This window comes from Camarhynchus parvulus, chromosome 3, assembly GCF_901933205.1.
Source record: "Camarhynchus parvulus chromosome 3, STF_HiC, whole genome shotgun sequence".
Lineage (NCBI taxonomy): Eukaryota > Metazoa > Chordata > Aves > Passeriformes > Thraupidae > Camarhynchus > Camarhynchus parvulus.
The window spans coordinates 76,842,759-76,863,228 of NC_044573.1; positions in this window are offsets into that span (position 1 = coordinate 76,842,759).

Consider the following 20,470-nt stretch of genomic DNA (forward strand, 5'->3'; position numbering starts at 1 on the left):
CATCTGTTGTAAACAATTATCAATAGATGCAATGAATTGACCTCTGGAAGTGCCCATCCCACTCCAATACCTCCAGTTACTTTTAAATTAATAACATCTTTAAAGCCAGTGTATGTGTTCATCCTCTGGCATGCAATTGTCTATCCTGCCTAACTTTTAGCGTGATCCCTGGTGTAGTTTTGACCCAGGTCAGCCAGCACTCTCCAAAACAAAGTCTGGGTGTATTTCAGGAGCTAGTCAGGGACACTTCCCAATACTGACAACTAAAAAAGTGCCTGTCTCAATTTACGTACTGGAATAGATGCAGCTTACATAACCAGCTTGTATGATGTACTTATAATTGCAGCATGGCTCTAGACTAGGTGAGATGAATCCCATCCAGTGTGACTGAAATGTTCATAGCTGGCCAGTGACTGCAAACAGTCTAGTCAGGACAATAACTTCTCTCCTGCATTTCCAAATAGAGTCAAGGGTAACTACTTCAAAATCTTGTCTGACACTAAAATTACTATTAATAATTTTTTCTGTCTTACTTAGAATTGGCCCCATTGCACCAACTGCTATACAAACAAGACCTAATAGAAAACATCTCAAATACTCTGAATGAGACAAAGAACACGAAAAGGTAAGAGGAATAATAGAATGTAAACTGATATAGTTTGATCAGCAGCAGTATGGTCATTTCAGTTAAGCAGGGTACATTTTATGGAATGGTGTGGGTTTGAAGGGACCTTTAATGTTATCTAGTCAATTTTCCTGGTCTAGTAGCGGGCAAGGGCATTTTCCACTAGATCAAGTTGCTCAAATCCCCACCCAACTTGACCTCAAACACTTCCAGGGATGGAACATCCACAGTTTCTCTGGGCAACCTGTTCCAGTGTCTCACCACCTTCACAATAAAAAATGTCTTCCTTATCTTCAATCTAAATTTTCTCTCTTTCAATTTAAAACTATTCCCTTTTGTCCTAGTCTCAATATAAAGTCTCTCTTCATCTTTCTTTTAAGCTCTCTTTAATATTTAAAGGTCACAATAATGTCTCCACAGAGTCCTCTCTTCTCCAGACTGAACAATCCCAGCTCTCTCAGCCTTTCCTCATAGAAGAGGTACTCCAGCCCTCTCACCATTTTACTTGCCCTCCTCTGTACCCACTCTAAGAGGTTCATGTCTTGTACTGGGGATCACATTATGAAATCTTTGTCTATTCATTTGTTCATCAAGTCCAGTACTGATATGCAATTTCACCCTAAAACAGATATGCCATGATACATACCAGACATAATACCATGATGCATAAACAGGCATGCTGTGATTAAGACGTTTTCTTGAGGACTTCAGAGGGTCACTGGAATTTAGGCATGAAGAATGAAGGCTGCTGTGACTAAAGGAAAACTTTCATATTCATTCTTGCATTAAAGATTGTCATGCAGTATGACAGACAGCATATAAAAGCAATGTAAGCAATGTGTTTTCCTTTACAGTCTCTCACACTAGCCTAAAATATACGATTTCCTCCATGGTGACGTCTCAAAGGCATTAGGCAATCTGGATGTAATTCATTTGACTTGTATTTTGCAGGGCCATACTCCCCCCTGTTACTGCTTTGCCATAAAGGGACTGCATAAAGAGCATCCCAGAACATAGGCAGACTTCAGAAGGAAATTTTTTCAAAGCAGTAAGCTGGCTGATTATTATGGCCTATTTTGTGGATCATAGTCCAAAGGTACAAACATCCTGAGCGTCTAGTCTCAGTTAAGTGGGGAGTCGGACTACTTTCATGGTCAAATACTTAGACTCCCTGGAACAATTTGTTTGATTCCTGGAAGAGCTGACTTGGATGCTGAGATTTCCAAGGTTCCACTGGATGCTGTGGAACTCACTGTGGGAGTGTGCTAGCCAGAGAAATTAAAACCTAAAGTCCTCTTACTTGTGGTAAACTTTGCACACTGTGGCAGGTTTCACATGACTCCAATGAGTCATGACCTATGGCCAAAGTAGTGCTTGTAGTCACTGGTACAAAATATGTCATTGTGGTTATTTGGCTGCTTCTGTCACTCCAGCTATAGCTGTAGGTAAAGGCTTTTGGTGATTAGTTTAAAAATACGCCTTAAGATGGCCTGAGATTAAAAAAAAAAAGTGATGCAACATTCAAAAGTATCAGTACAAACTGTCCCATAAACTTCACATGGGTTTTAACTCAGGCCCTGCAGGAACATACTTTACTAAGTGGATAGGAGAAGTCAGCAGTCAGGAGGTGATTATCATCTTTACATAAGCCTCACATCTGACTGCTGGGAGTAGGAATTCCAGCTGGGAATGTTCAAGCCACTGTCTGTGTTGAAGTTATGTCATCAATAATGTAACTCTTGGCTGGAGTAATTTCAAATAATAAAAGTTTCTGTAGTTTGTAAAACTGGGTTTTGGATATATAGAAGGCAGTCCAATGTCTCAGCATTGCTCTCTAAACATCATCTTTCACTCTAAAACAGTGTTAAGGGCCAAATTTTCTGTGTGGCTTCAACCCAGACTCTAACATAGCAGTTGTGAGTTCAGCACAGGGTGAGTAGCTGTCTAAATACACTGGTCTTGAGTAGTGTACAGTTTAATTCACACACAACCCTGCAAGGAATGGCTATGGACCAGAACAGAGTGAATGATCATAAATAAGCCAGAACATTTCATTTGTTTCTTTTTTAATAAATGTCAGGAGGGTTATTGGGGGATTTTATTAGAAAGGCAGCTGGAAGAAGAAATGCATCAGGTGAAATTAAAAAGAGCAGAATGAGGCTTCATAATGCCTCATAATTCATAGTAAAGTTTAAACCAAGCAGAGAAGCAACATGTGATAATTCTCAGAGTCATTTGTGGGAAAAATCAAGAGCCAAAGAAAGCATAAAAGTGTGGTCTTCCTGCCCTGTAGGAGCAGCAGCATCCTAAAACTGCCACTTCCTTCGGGTTATTGTGCTTAGCTACCAGTGCAGCTGCAGTATATACAATTTTCTGAAGCTTTAACTTTCTGAAGTTACAAGCAAAGGTAGTACATTGTAACTCATAATCTATTGCATGGTGACTTTGGAGAGGTGAGACTCATTGTATTAATCAGGTGGGATGTAGTCCTCCTAATTCAGGTTATGGCTATGAAGGAAACAGTGCTAGGGCATGGGCATGAACAAGGGAACACAGAAATCCCTCCTTATCGTTTGTTGGCATGACTCTGGCACATTTTCAGTTCAAGTCTTTCAGCCTAGTTTATGGCACTGGCATGCTCCTGAAACCTTTCCAGTAGCTGAGTTGGTATTTCAGTTGGTAGAGGAAAAGGAGAGTCTTTAATGGCATGGGCATGGCTACCTTGTGCTCTGGCCCTGGAGCTGGAGAACAAGGTCTTGCTTAGCTCAGTTTATTATCTTGGGTCTTGTCTTAGATGCTTAGAGAGCACAGAGGTTCTGGCTCCCTCTAGAAGCACTCAAAGTATCCGTAACTGTAAATGTGGGAATGTGCAGTATTATGCACAGAAATTTAGCATTTGACTGGGCACCCATTGGGATAAGTCCACACCTTGGTGTGCTTGAGCTGAGGAGCACCACAGGGTGCCTGCAATTCCTTCCACCTCTCTAGAAACACGCAGTGTTTCCAGCAGAAACCCACGCACGGTGATCAGATAACATCAATGTGCACTTAATAGCAGTGATAACATTTAATTACTTATTAAGTATTCCCAGCATAGAAGAAAATGTTCAACAAAATAATGTCTCTTCTTTGAATTAATTATTACGATAAAGCTGAAGATTTTCTTAACTCAGCACAAATTACTTGAACAAACTGTATCATGCTGGCTAACATTTTAATTGATTAAGTAATTCAAGGCAGAGAAAAACAGCACTGCTTACATTTAGAGAGCCATAGTGCCATAGTTTCTGAAGCCTTCAAACTCACTTCTAACATATTTTGTACTCTGCTTTTGACTGTTCAAAAATTTTATCATAAGATTGAAGAATTTCTGGTTTTAATATAGGAGGCACATATGCAGACAATAGTCCTCTTTTAAAAAAATAATCCCTATGTTCTACCACCCACCATAAACTTGTCTTGGCAAAAATCACACCTCTGAGCTTGCTCAGCTTTAATCTCACTTGTAGCCATTTCCACCACTTTCAGTGGGTTTGCAGCCCTCATTTATTGGCAGCAGCAACTGAAATCATCTGGCTTAGACACCTTTCCTAGCAACAACAGTCCTCTTGATCAAGCCATTAGATGATGAAGTGTTCCTCCCCACAAGGAAACCATATAGCACCCACCTATGCAGGAGGCTTTCAATGATTTTACTGGAATCTGAGGAATGGTGTAAGGCAGTAAATAAGATATTTCAAATCTTACAGGGAAATATTTCCACAGAGCCATTCTGTAATCCAGTTCTTCCAGTGATATGCTTGAATTCACTTGTGGGAATCACTCACACCTTGTGGAACACTAAAGCCAGGGAAAGGTCTTATGCCGCTTCTTTGGTGTTAAGTAGCCATGGGAGCTTGAAAGAGGCAGAGACAGTGTTGAAGATCTCTGTTAGCACCTTGATGCTTCATAAGTCATTGTCCCACTCCTTAACTGCTGTCCCTACACCCTCTGGAAAGGAGCAGTGTTTATCATTCCAAGACATGACGGTGGCAGCAGTGGCAGGTCGGTATGCAGGATCCAGCATGCCAACAGCTCTCTGGAAAAAGAAAGCAGGATAGGAAATCTTCTGAGGCTGTTTAGTTAATACAGTTTAGGCACTGATGAGTGCAAAACAAATCAGAGAGAGGAAATTAAGTCTATGTAATAGATATTTACTACTTAATATAGTGCTGGATGTTTCAGTGATAAAGAGAAATTGATTTTAACTCACATATCCCAAAAATTGTTCTGCATTCATGCTGTTTGGAGAGTACTGAACTGCCAACCTTGCCCAGACTGACCTCAAGACTACTTTGGGCAGTCTGTTTTGGCTCCTGCTTGAGCCCACAGAAAAAGCCCTTCATTCACTTCTGTATCATCATTAGATCCTAAGACCACAATCAGGAGAGGACATTTCCTGTATTCAGACAAAAAATGGAAGGTAGCTGTAAGCAGGACAGTAACCAGAAATCTCTAACCTATTCTGCATTTGAGTGAGATTAAACGAGAATGTGCTGAGATGTCTTTTCATTGGCTCCTTAGGAAAAATACCCCCTCACATACTTAAAGCTATTCATTGTCTAGAGATTGGCTAAAAGTTATGTCAATTACAGTAATAAGACCTTTGATGTTCAAGCAGTTGTAACCAGGTTTCTAAATTAATAGGCTGTTGTACATAAAGAGAGTTCTCACCTTTCTGGGTCTTCTCATTTGAATCTAACTACAGAGAGGTTAAAGCTATGAAATAGCAGTCTGAGCTGTTGAGCTGGCATGAAAAATGTCTTTACAGGTCATTTTAGGAGAAAACCCCAGAACTCCAGCTCTGCCTTGCAGTCCTCTGTTGTGAGACACAAACCCTACAATGGTTCAACTGCACAAGCTGGATCACAGGGTAGAGTAAGAAGAAACCTTGTCAGCTATAATTGATTATTAATTTATTATCATATTTTATTGTAGCCTTCCTGTTCTGTGACAGATAAGCTGTGTCAAGGAATTTATAGGTCTTTTGAACTTCCAGGCTAAAGTGACAGTGGCTATTAAATAGTGAGCTGTTATAAAAGAAGCTGAGGCCCCATAAAAAAGTAAAATGGGATGAAAGGTGTCTCCAGAGATCTTCATCTCATCTCCCACTGACTTATACTAGTGCACTGATTTCTGATTAATAGCTCATTAGTGGGTGTGGTAAATTTCTGAGAGGAGAGAAAAATGTGTATTAAAGTGGCATGACTTGCCAAGAACAGCAGACATAATCTTCTTTTAAGGATGGTAAACAAACATTTGGTGATGAATCTGTATGGTCATTAAACTTTGACCTTAACTATCTTTACACTGACAATCCACAATTATGAGAGGCAAAATCTGAGCAATCTTGAGCTTTCTGTTAAAAATTATCAGTCTTCCAAGAAGCATTCTGTTCCAGGATAAATAAATCACCTTTTTTTCCTTTGCACATGCAAGTCTTAGGGAAAAATATTAAAGTTGCCTTTCATGTTGCAGGTGCCTTTTATGTAACTCTAGATATTTAAGTTAACACTATTTAAGGATATTCAGCACATTACATTCCATCAGCTGTGTGGGTCCAAAGGAGATATTGGCAGAATGAGATTTTAGAGAAAAAAAATGTGGTGCTTTATTTCATTTTTTAAAGAGAGGGACATACGGGGTCTGGTAGAGTTGGGGGTTTTTTTGTTTGGTTTTTTTTAATGTTAAAATAAAAAGCTGGATATTTGTAGCATTTCTCTATTTTGTGCATATTCAAAATAAAAAAAAAACCCACCTGTAAGATGTAACTGCTTTATCTCAATTAAAATTCAATAACAGTTTCAGTTCAAATGAACCTGCATCTTTGAAAAATCAATCACTTGTCCCTAAATCTTTCCTCTTGTAATCAAATCTATCAGATCAAAAATACAGTATTTAGCTCTCCTGTGCATTCACTTCATAAAGACAGGGGATGTGTAATTAAGTTTATACAATTATAGCCAAAGAAAGGGAGGGAAAATGAGAGTCCTACTCTAAATCAGGCATCATGCTAGTTACCTATTATATGAATTCTACAGGAGGTATGTAATCTAATTCTACCTTATATGATCCACTGGTAAATTTAGCAGAATTCCCAAAGAAGTGTTAGCCAAAACCGTACAAACTCAAGGAGAAGCATGTGGGAGATGTGGAGAATGATTGTATGCACTGGCCAATTCCTGAGGCCGTGTTTTAGACCTCTTTGCAACCACCATTTCCACTAACAATGCAAGTGTCCACAAGGACCATTGTGCTCACCTGAACAGAGGTCTTTGGATTTCCAGGCCCTCCTGGGACACAGGAGTCCTCTTTGCCCCATTTCATTCCCTCTCTCACTCATCAGATACACCTGACAACATCCTTCTGTTGCTCATGCAAATGCAGAACCAGTCACATTTTCTGCTTTCAATAAACATTTTCATGACAAGAATTTATAAATATTTTGAAGCAATTTCTCTTCTGTTAATTTGCTCAGTCCTCCCTTACACCTATGCAGATTTTAAATAACAGAGCTTTCCCAAATACCTTAATGAACCATCTCCTTTTGCTTCTTCTTGACCTTTCTTTGTGTGGCTTCATTTCATGGTCCTGTTCTTGCACAGACAAGAGAACAGAGGTAGATGAAATGCCACCCTACACTACTTCCCTAAGCTTGTTCAACAGATCAGCAGGAGCTCTGGAGAATCGGGGCTCTCCTTCTGCAAAACACTTTCCAGTTTCTGCAGAAAAGTCTCTTACCTTTTTCTGACTCATATTTTTCGAAGTTAGAATAATTTTCCTTCCTGTTCCCCATTCAGAAAGATTCATTCACCCAAAGATGCTCTCCCATCAATTAATGGCCATCAAGCTCTCTTGCTTGAACATGTTACTGCAGGAGAACAAATTGCCAACATCATCTTTGCCAGAATCACAGGCCTGAATTCAGCAACTTGCTAAAGCAGTAATTGCAGCAATTCCCAGGGCAGGTCTTGCTTTGCATCCTCCTTTATGTTTTTTCCTCCAGTCACCCATGAGTAGGATCTGCCCTGGTCAGCACCAACACAAGGCCCATCAGAGCTCTTGCCCTTCATCTTGTATTTAATACAATGAGGATCAGCAAAGGCATTGCCTTCCCACAGCAGTTTCTATCCAAACATCTGATATTTTAGCCTTGCTGTTCACATCTCTATGTGCTCATGTTTAAATGAAACCACTCTACATCTTCCTTGATGGTGTCCTAGCTCAGTGTTGCTCACATCATTGTGCCATATGTGCAGTATGGATGTGTTGTTCCTAGTGTAGCAGTTAAACCCTATATGTTTCAGCCTGTGGGAAAGAAAATATTATATACAGTCAACAACCTATCTTTCAGAGAAACTTTTCTTCAATACATTAAAATGGATTTCCCAGTAATAGTCAATATTCACCATTCTTGACTTAATCAAGTAAATTCTGCAACCATGTTTGAAATTTATTTATTTATTTATTTATTTATTCCCTAAAGGTCAGAGGCAGAATGTGCCACCATGATATGATATCCACATAAATAGCAACCAGTGCAGAAGAGGAAATTAGGAGAATATAGTGTCTACAGTCAGCATATGTCATGTTTTTTTAAAGTGCTACCTATGCACACCTCCTTCTGAAGGAAGTGGATACTCTGATATTGTAAATTGTGGCATTTAGTGCATTCAAGTAGTAGATTATATAAATTAATTCTACAGTTCTTTACAGCTGGAATAGAGTTATTCTGGAATAATAGTCTTTATTATTCCAGAATCAAGCACTACATAGTGCAGACCTAGACTAGCACTTCCTTTTTATGAAAATAATATTGATAATGAAAGAACACTATGTTAGGAAACTGGTTGACATACACAATAAGTTGACTGTGCTCTGCTCAGTTCACTTCATAATGAATTACCTTTTAGAGAGGTGATCTGCTTAAATAACAGTTTAGGAATTGCAGAAATCCAGTTTTATTCTAGGGTGAGACCTTGACTGCAGAGAGATTTTACAATAAAATTGTCATTCCACTGTATGTAGAATAACTAGCATTTCCTGTATACCCTGGGAGGACCCACACTAATATAAATTATTTAAATTATACAGCAATAATATTTAAGAATTTAAACAGTGACATGATGGTTCTCAGTAGAACCATGACATGTTTGTTTTGCAAAAGTACTATTGATTTACAAAACTTTAGAGGGTACAATAGAATATTATTATTAAAATTTCTACAGTCAGGTGCTTTTTTAAGGTGCCTGCTAGCTGCTCAAAGATACCAGTGTCTATTGTAATCTTTGGAACAACCAAGTTTCTCTCTTCTCCTTTGATGTGGTCCTCTTTGCTATTTTCCTAGCATCCATCAAATATTTAAATTCAGTCCAAGTCATAAAAAACATTCAGACAAAGTCAAAAAGAGAAACAATTATCTCAAGCTTGTCTCTTGTAAACACTGATATAACACAATCTTAATGGAAACCACCACTTCTTTTAGCACATCACTTTTGATCATTAATAACTCATGGATGATGGAACAATAAAATCCATACCAAGTCCAATTTAATAACCAAGCTATTTAACAGGCAGAGATTATGAACATCTATTCAGACTCCAAACTGGTCAAATTGACAGGACAAGCCTATTGGCTTTTTAGCTAGAAAATAGGTCCTGGCACAATTTAGTTTGCATCTCTGAAATGCTCTTTAATGTACCTCTGAGCCACTTGGAAATTCTGATACACAGTGATAAGAAGAGAATACAGTGCACAGACATGATGTGCAGGTGTCTGTGTAAATTCACCCATCATTCCCAGGAAGAGGAGGAAAGGTAAGGGAACAAGATAACAGCACAGTCCTGGGTAGAGTGACACTGAAGGGACAGCATAAGGAGCACTTGCACAGAATGACATTAGAGCCACCTCCACCACTTATTCATCTTCCAACAGCTCAAAAGGCTTGCATGGCTCTCAGCATCTCTTTAGGCACATGAGGCAATATTTCTTCCAAGCACTTTGTGGTAAGGAGAGGAAGAATGTCTGTTGAAAATAGCGGAATAGAATGTAAGGTAACCCCTCCTTGATGCCTAAGTTTTTCGCCAGAAATTATAGCAATAAAAAGGCTGAACTTCAAAATGTACTTTTGTTTGGCTCAATCTGATGGACTGATGCATAGCTTGGGACATGGTTGGTTTTTACTCTGCCAATCACTGAAAACACAGTGCAGATATATTTTGCCATGTTTTGTTTTTACTATTGGTGATCAAAAAAAATCAGCTAATGGTGCAGCACATTCTGGAGTTCTTTGGTACTTAGCAAGTGCAGAACTAGTGAAACGTCACAGCAAAAACCTTACACTGTCAAAGCAGGTCTGGTTGGGCTGGTCAGTTCTGAGATCACTGCTCTGCAGTTAATGAAGGGCCTGGATCTCTTTGGAGGACAAGGCCAAATGGAGACCATGTGATCCTGTCTTGGCAGAGCCCCTGGCCCAGATTCTGAAATCTGCTTGTATATTAGATAATTCTCCAATGCCAAAGAAGGGATTGAAACCTTCAGCTTGAAATATGCATATTTATCTGTTCTTTCTACCAAACTCCTTGATTCCCAAATTCTTTTCAATCTGGTCCCTCAGGTAGAAGACCTTATGCTCACAGGAACAGTGAGGGGAGAGCAAGTGAGAACACACTCACATGCATGCACACAGCCTTCGAAAGGCACATTAACAGAAGACAGCATTTCAAGCTGTATGATAATACAGTGCATTAAAATGCACTCCTAATACATTATTTGATGTGTGACTGGGTAGAAACAGCATATGCAAATTGATTCTAAGCATGCAATGTAATTCCCATGTATATGAGCTGTGCAAATGGGAATTCAAGTTTGTTATGAGCACTGACTGAGACATGATGTTTGGTTGTTTCATTTTCTCTAACTCTGACTCATCAGTCTCACTGTCTGATAATGAATTTGAATGTGAGTCTGTATAATACCTTCTCATTCTCCATCACACACCCTCCTGTCATCATGTCATTTCCAGGGAAATACTGTTGGAATCAGATCCCACAGTGATGAGGTGAAAGATTGCTTTTTCTGGAGGAGGAGGAAATATTTATCACCTCAATAAGTTAAAAATTGATGCTTTTGAGACCTGTCCACATTACAGTCTTGTTGAGTTTGGGAGCACTGTGTCATTTGGCTAGTTTTTGTCTTCATGGCAACTGAGAACATGTCCATAAGGCTCTGAGAAGGCAGCACTACATGAGCAAGTGGGGACATTTGGTGGTATGCAGCCACAAAAAGCAAATGCAAGATGAGTCATCCATTTGCAGGACAGTGGTGTTCACTGATGCAATTTTCAGCATGATCTTAAAAAATTATGGTGGCTTAGAGGCATGTCTTTCCCCACCCCTCTCATTTCTCTTTTTCTTTTTCCCCTCACACATTCTTTCAAGTGGCTTTACAAAGTTATGAGGATAGAGAAAATGTCTAGCCTGGAGTCACCTGTGGGGGATTTGTGGCGTGTCTGTTTCTAGAGAAAGAGTATTGCAGGTTGGCTGACAGATCTACAGACAGACTGCCTTTTCCCTGGAATAATCCTGAATCTTCTGTAAAGAGAAAAGGGTTCTCAAGTAACAAATCCAGGATGTTTTCCCAAGTAATTGGAGTGCTAGGTTAGAGAAGCCATGGGAGGATAATAAAAACTGTATGGACTGAGGCAGATAACTGAGTGACAGCTCTCTTTTTGCCTATATGCACCACAAGAAATTTTCCTTGAGAGCAGCCTAACCCACAACTAATCCCACATGCCCTAATCAGCACAGTTTACAACATTTCTCAGGGGATGTGGTGCTTGCAAAACAAGGAAAGCTGGCAGCCTCAAAAGGAGAGAGCTGCTAGCACCAGAGCTCTGCACGCAGAGCCAGGGGCACAGCTTCCCATCGCCAGTCACAGGCACAAACCACTCCTGCCTGCCAACCACCAGAGCACCTCTGGCAGCTGCCTGCACACAGCAGAGAAAACAATTTCCTGCATCCCATCTGCCCTTGACACATGACAGTGAACACTGTGTGAACACAGAGCAGCCCTGAGCTGATAGATAGGGAAAGTCCATGCAGGGTATTCTGACATCTTCTCTGGAGTTCAGGGTCTTCAGTTCCCTGCTGGTTCAGGAGCTGCCAGGCTTATCCATGGTCTCCTATGACCCCATCCAATTTCATACCACAACCTTAGCAGCTAGGCAGTGAACAGTCCAGCCTTCAGCCTCTCTCGGAGAGAGGCCAAGCTGTTTGTACCTGCTCCTCAGATCATCACTGGACCAGTTAAGGACGCTCCATTCCCCCTGAAGGAGCTTTGCTACATGACACTGGAGTTTAGTATTGCAACACTTACCCAGGTTAGAGGAAAGCCTGACTATGGTACCTACTTGTGAATTATTTGTGTACTGCACCATTGGTGGATACCTTAGGCACAAAGACCAGGATCCAGCCTCTTCTTTCCTGTGTCTTAATCAATAGCACGTATGATGCCATACCTCCTTCTCTTATTTGCTCATCCTCATGGCTTTTGCATTTTTTTAGTGCAGGCTGGGGCAGGATGTACAATGGGAACGATTCCTTTAGGGACAGGATGGACGAGACAGAAAATGGATGAAGAATTAATAAGATCAGGGAAAGGCCAAAGCAAAAAAGAAAGGACCGGGAAAAGAGAAGGAAGACTCCTGAGAAGAGTAGTGTTGTTTAGGAGTTGGACACATGTTTCAGATCACTTGAAGGCTGAAGGGCAAAAAGTGATAATCACAGAAGGGAGGAATGTGAACTACTGCAGGACATAGGGTACAAATTTAAACAAGCAGAATCCAGAGAGAAGGTATAAGAACAGAAGGCAAGAGGTGACAGAGCAGTGGCAAACCCTTCTTTCAAGAACTTTCTAATTAATCTGCTACTCCTCTCGTTTTGCTTTCTAACAAATGGAGACACAAATGCTGACAAAAGTGTGTGTCTGCATCGCCCTCTAGTGCCACCTCCCCTCTGGAGACCTGCGGCAGCTCGGAGCCCTCTGGCCTCACTAGAAAGCAGGGCTGAAGAGCTCAAGCTTCTTGAAAATCTGCATAAAGACATCAAGAGCAGGAAACTGGGAAAGTTTTCTCATCTGTTATTAAAAATAAACACATTAAATTGCATCTAAAAGTCTAAAGTAAAAGATAATTGAGCTCAAAGAGCCATGCACGTGACCACTTAACTAAGAAATGTCAACAAGTAATTGTCCTTCCGTATTGCTGACCTTGCTTGACTTTGTACTTGCTAATATTCATATTCATTTAGCATTAGTTGCTTAGACATTGAACAAGATGTATATGAGAGCTGAACTCAAATAACAAGAAAAAAACTTTCCCACTTTGTTTATTCATTTATTTGTATTAGATGTGCAAGTTTTTCTTCTGGGCTTAAAGGCCAAATGAAGAAATAGGAGCATGGGTACTGGTCAGTGAATGGAAGAAATTTATAGACTGTTTAAAATCCTTTTGATCTTCATTTGTCCATGCTTTATTGATTTATTTTTTATTATTTACTTTTTCTTCTATGAACTTGGTGCTGACTGGCAGAACACTGTGCATTCATGTAAACTAATGTTTATGCATTTTAGGTAGTGATGTGTAAACTTTAAGGAAGGTTCTTGCTATATGGGATTTATTTCAATGGGTGGAAATTCCTGCTATGAAATCTATTGCTGAGGTGTGGGCTTAGTCTAATTTTGCCAAACTGCTGCTAAATCACATTAATTTTCAAAACACCTTTAAAACTTGTAGTACAACTTATTCCATGAAGCTGCCTCCTCTCACTCAGCTGTCTCACTCTGATTGCTTAATCCATTGCAGAGTTTTTCCACTTTTGCCCTGAACCAGCTTAAAGTCAGACCTGAAAGTCCTTGGCCTCTGAAGGAAGTGGTAGAATAATTTCTGCTCTTTGCAATCAAGAAGTGATTCAAAAATGTGTACCAGCTTGCAGTTTTGGCCTACTACATTGGAGGGACTCATCTGAAAACAAGAATTGTATGTGACCACTCTGCAGGACAAGAGCTGGGACCCACTGGAGGCAGAGACCCAATTCTAGAGCACAGGCAGTGATAGAAATGGGCCTTTGTTCATCCCCTTGACTTCTGCACTCAAAACAGGAATGAAAAGACATTAGGTGCTCATGGCCCAAATACCCTTCAAACCTCCCTGGCTGGCCACACACTTCAGTGTTTGTTAATCATCATTAGTGCAGAGCAAAGCATGGGATTGACAGCTGAATGCATGACATCTGTGGGTCATTTCTAGTGCCCAGGACTCAGTTCCTGCTGATAAATTGCAGATTAACTAGATACTATTAATTTCTCATCCCTCCAGGCTCCCCTCAGATACTGACATTCTTTGTAGTTCTGAAGCCATAATCCAAGCTGAAATAAAACCATTCCTAAAGCCACTATCCTTTCCTCCTTTTAACATCACAAAACAGATTAGGAGGTGGAAAGACTGCTATGATAACAGTAACAACTTAGTGCTCCTTTTGCATAAGAATAGCCATGTTTTTTACAATATTAAGGTGTCATCCAAGCCTGTTACACTATGAAAAAAAAAAGAAAAAACCCAAGAAAAATATTTACAGAGATCTGCCTCTTAAATCAAAAGATAGACAGGACTTAACAGTCAGAATGGCTGATGCACTCTCTGAAAAATGTGCATGGTCCCAGTATGTGTTTTATAAAACTATGTTTTACACTTTATAGAGCTTGAACTGGCCGTGCTCACTTAATAAAGTGTGTGGAAACAGCTGTTCACAATTAAGTTCTTTATTCTTCACATACCTACTACTGGGCACTGAATTGACTGCCATATGTTAATCCAAGTCACTGATCTATATCTCCATATAGACATACTCCACAGTATCCTTAAACTGTTTCTCTTTACAATAATGTTAGTTTTCCTGCATAGTAAAATGGAAACTCAGAGCCTAATTCTCTTCTCGTTCACGCCAACATGAATCAAGGTCATGGAGCTATGCTGATGAAAGCAGATGTAAAATAGAGTGATGGTCAAATCCCTACAGCCCATTTTAGTTTTTGTAAGTCACATGTCTAAAAATTAAAACAAACACCTGCCAAGCTATCCATAAAAGAGGTCAATCTTACAGAGAGCAGCAGAACTTCTTTTTGTGACAGATATCCTTTCTTGGGGAAGGAGGAATTGTGTGTCGCCACCATTACACATAAACCATGGGAACAGGAAGAAACAGGCTGATCAGAAAGCTGCTTTCCTCAACTCTACATACACCTTTTCCCTTGGCATTATTAAAATATGCAGGAATGGAATATTCTGTTACTTCTGCAGAACAAGATACGCAAAGGAAATGGTCTGGCAAACTTGTTTCCAAGTGTAAAGGGCTTTCTTAGTTCCCAGTAGCCTTGCCAACAAAATTAAAGCCCTTCAAATAACACTCAAGTTGGTCTTTCCTTAGGATGCATTTAAATGTTCCTAAGTCTACTAAGGTACTTCCTTTCCTTAGAATTCTTTGTGTCCAAATGTCAAGTAATTACCAAGGATGAATTTGTTCCAACAGATGCTTTAAAAAAACTCAGGAAAGTAACTCCTCATGTGTTGGGAGCCTCAGACATTTGAGGCTGTCTGATAGAGCAAGATATTTGAATAGGTGTTCAGTTTGAACAAACACCCAAGGTTCTATAGGAGGCAAAACCAGAGAGAAAACCTGAACCCACTATTTAGAGAGGACAGGTGAGCTAACACCCACATTAGTAAGTGAAAGTTCAGTCCCATATCTGCATGTTAACTGTGTCCATCACAAAGAGCACCAGAAGAGCAGGTTTTGTGGCATACCTTTCTTTCTGGGACATGAAATCAGCCCTGCATGCAGCTCCTTTGGGACTTAACCTCAGCAGGACAGGATAAACACAGCAAACACTGTTCAAAGGAGAGCCAGTTCCCAAACAGTATTCACTATGAGATGTGTGAGTTGTAATGGCATGTGACACATCACAAGAAATCATCAGCCAAGAGCATTTGGGATTTCCCATTGCAGCCTGAGTGTTACACTGTAAAAATGAAGGTACTTGAAATAATACTGAGCCTGGTTAGTAGAAATCTAGCTTAGGCAAGATGTGCAATGGCCATATGGTTACTATAATATTTCACAGTAACATAGACTTGAATATGTGATAATAGTTTCATAGGCAATGGTTTAATACTAGCCATGTGTTAGCTGTATAGATACAGCTGCTAGGAGAAAAGTCTGGGCACAATCAAAGGGATTGAGTCAGTCAGTGTTTGCCAAACTCAGAGGATTTAGCCACAGTAATAACTAGACTTTACCTTGTGTTTTTCATATTAATTTCCCTGATGAAACTATGGTTTATAATGGTCAGAGTAATATTTCTTTGTTTGCTCCAACAGGCTGAAGTCATGTGAAAACTGGTGTTTCTTTGAAAGCTGGGAGGAAATCGAAGATTAGCTTCAAGGTTCTTGGGAAAGCAACACAAATCTTCATTAGGGCAGTAATAGGCATTAATGCACTGTAACCAAAATGGTCTGTTACCTCTTCTTGTTAGAAACTGGATGATAGATGGAGACCATTTCCTCTTTCTGATTGCCATTGCAGTTCTAATGGCTTTGGTAAATACATACATGATTGAACCGATCACAGAAAAAAACAAGAGCATAAGGCAGTGGTTTGGTCATGTAGCTATCTTTCTTCCTCTAGAGACAAAGCTATTTAATATTAATCATTAAGAACATGGATGGTGCAAAATAACAACTAAGTTCATGTCTTCCTTTGAATTTTGGAGGGAAGGTTTCTGTTGTTTTCTCTCTAACATTACATACCTGTTCTAAATTATGGACCTTAAAGAAATAACTTTCCATGGTTTTCCTCTTACTATTTCTCATTTTCTACCATCCTCATGATTCTACCACAAAACAGATTTCTAGTTGCCTCTAAAGAGGATATCAGTTTATGTCTCAGACCTGATACCATGCTCCACTAGTGTACACTGCTTTTTAGTGCTTGAGAAAATTATGGTGTTTTGACACAGGACAGTGGTCTTCAAATAATTGTTCCTTTACCATAAATTTTAATAATAATCAGAAGAATTATAAATTTGTATATAATAACACGCATATTATCAAGCCAAAAATCTATCTTAGGACTGCATAAAATCACTTAAGATTGAAAAGTGTTCCCTGTATGTTGCAATTATCCCATTGCTGAGTCATCAAAAAATAAGGAAGTCAAAAATTCTCCTGGAAAACAATCCAGACTTGAAAACATAAATTGTATTGTAAAGACACAAAACAATACCCCCACTACCCACACCTTATAATAATAATACAAAGTAATAACCAAATATCATTATTATACAGGATTTTAATGTTTATGATGCTTCTTTCAACCATTTCAAATATGAAGATTTAAATTTTTGATATTTAAAATATTAATAATATTTTAATACTTTAAAATTTTTTGCCTTTAGATTTTAGAGGCAGAAAACAGAAACAGAAATATATCTTGATTCATTTGTGGGCTTTTTCCTAAATTTTTTTCTAAATTATCTTCCAAAATATGTGATGAAAATAATGTACCTAAGGTTTCATCAGAACATTATACTGAGATTCTTACATAAACAGCAGGAAAGCCCATGCATCCTATGCACATGCATGTGCATGCAGCCCATGCACATAAGCAAAATAACATAACCCAGGTGTGTAACAGTTCTTTCTAGTAGAATCCCTTCAGTTACTTTCAACCAAAATACATCACAAATGGCCATGAATTCTGGTTCAGAGGCAAAGTGAATGAGAGAGAAAGAACAAATTAAGTTCTAATGTACAAATTAGGAAACTCCCAACTCCTGTCTTGTTTCATGCCCTGTCATCCTTAGTAAACTCAAGCCAGAGTGTGCCCAGGTGATCAAGAAGGCCTGTGCTATCCCATCTTATATCAAAAATAGTGGGGCCAGCAGGAGCAGGGCAGTGCTTGTGCGCCTGTACTTGGCTCTGGTGAAGACACACCTCAAATCCTGTGTCCAGTTTGGGGCCCCTCACAGCAAGACACTGAGGGGCAGGAGAGTGTCCAGGGAAGGCTGGTGAAGGGTCTGGAGCACAAGCCCAGTGAGGGGTGGCTCAGGGAGCAGGGAGTGCTTAGCCTGGAGAAAGCAAGGCTCAGGGGAGACCTTATCACTCTCTACAACTGCCTGGAAGGAGGCTGTAGGCAGGTGGGGATCAGATTTTTCTCCCAGGTAACAGAGAGGACAATAGGAGAGAGAGGACAGGAAGGAGAAGATTATCTCCAATTGCACCAGGGGTGGTTAATATTAGATATTAGCAAAAATTTCTTCACTGAAAGGGCTGTCTAATATTGGAATAGGCTGCCCAGGGAAGCAGTGGAACCACCATTTCTGAAGACATGAAGATGTGGCACTTGGGATGTGGTTTAGTGGTGGGCTTGGCAGTATTAGGTTGACTGTTGGAGTTGATGTTAGAGGCCTTTTCCCAGCCTAAATGATTATACTGTGCTCTTTTTCTGTTTTGCTTTCATATAGTAACATTCCCATGCACTTGTAGACTTAGCTAACTACCCAGTATGGTCTCTTACTTTCTAATTCTCAGTCCCATAGCAGAGTTGCCAGGGATAGGAATAACAAGAGTGGAAAAAATCCCTTACCCAAGAAGACATCAGGATTTGCCACATGCCCAGTTATCTCTGTATGCCTAAGTGCATTTAGGTATTTTGTCCTGGCAATGTCCTTTTAGGCCAGGTAGGAGAACTCTGGCATTGCCCCTGAGGAACCCTGCTGAAGCCACAATGAAGAAAGCTGGTAACTTGCCATATCTGTATGCAAATACAGTTTAGGGTACTTTTTACAAAAAAAAAAAAAAAAAAGCCCTGGCCAAAGAAGGAAAATAGCAGCAGCCTTTACACCTTGATTTTTTGTCTCGGAAAGGATATTAAATATTGATAGATTTTTTACTAATAAATGTATCTTGGTGTATTTTATGTCCCAACATCTCAGATAGAATGTTTAATTGAAAAATCCCTCTAGTAGGTAAGTACCAGTTCAGTCATGGAAAATTACATCTCTACAAACACCCACTGTTGTGGAGTTAGTTCTTGAAGCGATCAAGGAAAGTGTGACCCAAGTGGGACTAATTTGGCCCCTCACATATGGTATATAAAGCTATGCATAGGAGACCACTAACCTGGGGAAGAGGCCAGCCTAGCATTAATTGTGTCTCTAGGCTACACATTCTTCAGCTGATGCTAGTGAAAAAGTACAGATGTCATTTTGGCCCATGGACAGATACCACATTTTTTTTACTGATGCCCCAGAAAAACTGATCATGAACAAAGTGGCTAATAAAAGAGCATATGTCATAAAAGGTCTCAAGTTTAAATAATTCACTGTTTCACACCAAAATATCCATGCAAATAAAAAAAATGAAATCATCAAATTTAACTTTCTTACAGCAAAGGAGTTGCCGTATTTTGGCTATAAATTTCTTCATAAAAATGGCACCTATTAATATGAATTTTATACCATATTAAAGTACAAAAAGCTCATAAAGAATTATTCCATGCAATACAATTTTTCTTTGTGTTCTGTCTTTCCTTTAAACTATGTCTCCAAATCGTTTGCAGAATGAAATCATAGTATTTAATTTTATTATTCATATTATTAGTTCGTATAACTCTCAGGCTATGTACCTGAGGTTCTCTGTAGACCTTTTTGGAATGGGCCATGCAGTCACTTTGTCTAGTTTCAGCAGGATAAGCAGACAGAAGCCAGGCCAGAGAGAATGCTTAAGAAAACTCTTTTTGCCCTTTATGCCTTCCTTCTCTCTTCCTTCCAGCTGCAGCCAAGAATTAGTCACAGCTGCATTTCTTCAGGTTTTATAAGCTTGTCTTAAGCCCTGCTTCCAAAAAGGAGGAGAAGACAAGCTTGGGCACTGCAACCCATTTAAATTCTACCAGCACTTAATAGTAAGTGCAGAGTTTAATCATTTATTAAGGGCAGAGTTGTGGAAAGAGGCAGAACCTTGAAATCCATCTGCTGCTATTACTGCTAGGCAGGGCACTAACAGGGACACATGCTCAGTCTTTAGGACATTTTGCAAAGTGCCCTGTTGCTCTGCTGTGGCTGATTAAAGTCTTGCTGTGACTCTCGTGCACTGGCAGAGCCTCCTGGGGGCACCTGAACATAGAGCTCTGGGACAGTCCATGCTCTGGAAATACATTCCTTTGCCATGACTCCTGCCCTGCAAACATCACAGGAGACAGGAAAAGAGATGCCACTACAATTTCATTTTTTCTTGTTTGTCTGAGAAAGCCATTGTCTATCTGCAGCCCACAGTAAATGTGTCTCTGTATGGGCAGTGCAGGACATGTAATGCATAAAACATCCTTCACCATGAGACAGAGCCAAGCAAACTGCAAACTGAGACACTAATTTGGAGAATCCCATGTCTGTTCAGTCTCTCAGCTTGCTGGCAGAGAAGACAAAAGCAAAATTCCCACTGTATTCAATACCATAAGGCATCATGAACAACCCTGAAGGGTGTTCCTCTGGCCAGCTGACCTGATGATATTTGGGAAAAGAAGATCTTTTATTTCCTAGCTCCGTGCTGCAGAGACAGCTGATGAATTATTTACTTCCTCTCCTCAGCCACCCTCCAGCTCTGCTGTGCACAGATGCAGCTTTGGCCCCAAAGGCAGGGCAGAGGAGAGCTGGCCCTTGGCCAGCAGCAGGGGCTCACGCCGGGGTCAGGGGCA